The sequence below is a fragment of the Babylonia areolata genome, chromosome 6 (assembly GCF_041734735.1).
Source record: "Babylonia areolata isolate BAREFJ2019XMU chromosome 6, ASM4173473v1, whole genome shotgun sequence".
Taxonomy (NCBI): domain Eukaryota; kingdom Metazoa; phylum Mollusca; class Gastropoda; order Neogastropoda; family Buccinidae; genus Babylonia; species Babylonia areolata.
The window spans coordinates 23,591,096-23,593,032 of record NC_134881.1 but is presented as its reverse complement, the minus strand read 5'-3'; positions in this window follow the sequence as shown (position 1 = coordinate 23,593,032).

Here is a 1,937-nt window from a genome sequence, read left to right as displayed (position 1 = left end):
TTGTTTCTTGCCCAGAAGGCTGGATGTAAAGGTAGTCGTAATGGCTTATTCCACTACCATCTACATAGAATTCGCTTCCTTTCGTTTGGTTTCTCTCTCAAATACAGTTAGATACACACATGAAAAAAAAAAGAAGTTCAAACCCGTATTGTATTCAAGAAAAACACCTCTTCATTAACTACTGAGAAAGTAACATAGCAATCGTAGTTGTTAAACGCACCAAGGGCAAACAGAGTTTAAACCTTTTGGCAGATAACATCATTTCATATCCTTCTTTTTTGTTGAAATATGATATAGTGCATATTTTGAAAATGGATGCGTTTGCTGTTTTGAATACTGACGATTAAAGAAAAAGACAGCAACAAGATTTTGAAATATTTAAAACAATGTGTTTCTAAATATCCGGTCGTATCATGTTCTATTCTGTTCGTCGCTATTCTGCTTGACTGTTTGCATCAGTTCTTTGAATAACATTTTCTGCATATGCACAAAATATGTGTGGTGTGTGTGTGTGTTGTGTGTGTGTGTGTGTGTGTGTGTGTGTGTGTGTGTGGTGTGTGTGTGTGTGTGTGTGTGTGTGTGTGTGAGATATTACTGAAGCGGAAAACATAAAACTGAAGACTGACTACTGTACGTAAAAGAGCCCACAGCAATAAAAGGGTTGGACTCCGGTAAAACATTTTTTTTTATAAAAATCTGCTTCGATTGGTAAAACAAAAATACGCTTGCCGTTTGTATGGGGCTTAGTAGGTGGTGTCCTAGATACGTTGAATCAGAACAGGCACCGCTGAACACCCACCGAAGTGACTCAGCAGCAGTGCAGGATCTTCTCTGGTGTGTGGCCTCCTGGCGACTTATCATCCATGATTCCCTGGGGACTGCCGACGGCTGGAACTGTGACGGACGAACCCGGTTGTGGCTTGTGGCTGTGTAATGGGGGGAATCTAAATGAGCGGCATGGGAGTAATGCCACTGAAATGGTGCAGATGATGGGGCAGCAAAAAAAAAAAAAAAAAAAAATGCAGACAGAAGAAGAAGGATGGTGCTGCACTGTGCAGTACCTATGCGTTCTCCTTGGGGAGAGCAGCCCGAATTTCACACAATGAAATATGTCCCGGCAAACAGCAATACGATACGATACGATACAATACAATACGATATAATACAGTACGATACGATACGATGCGATACAATACGATACGATACGATACCATACAATACAATACGATACGCGATACGATGGAATACAATACGATACCATACCATACCATACAATACAATACGATACGCGATACGATGGAATACAATACAATACGATATAATACGATACGATACAATTCAATACGGTACCACTCAGAGCACACCGTTATTCAGTGCCTTTCTCAACGATACAAACACCATGGGAAAACAGTCACTGGTGAACACTGAATCACAAGTCCAACAACTAACCAATACTGCCAGGCGTGGCAGACTGAGGAGCGCCCGAAAAGGAGGCGATCGAGTGTCTGCGGGTTCGAATCCCGTGCGTGCCAGGATTTGTACTCCACGCTGGACCGTGAAAAGCGGTCTGGGTATTTTTTTTTTTCGGATGAGACGCGGTAAACAGAAATCCCGTGTCCATCGTGTGCTTTGCGCACATGAAATAACCCACGGCAACGAGTTAGTTGTCCATGGCAAAATTGTGATGGGAAGATAGATACAGAAATGGGGGACAAAAAAGAAGTGTGGTGCTCCATTGTGGCCACGCCCCCACCCCCCACCCCCCACGCCCCTCCTGACTGATGATAATGATAAGATGGAGCCGAGGCGGAAAGCCCCGCCCCCACCCTCACCCCCCACACCCCCTGCCCTCGCCCCCCGCTGGGAGAGCAGCCCCGAATTGCAGAGTAATGCAATATGATTCAGTACCATACATCACAATAACGATGATCAAACTG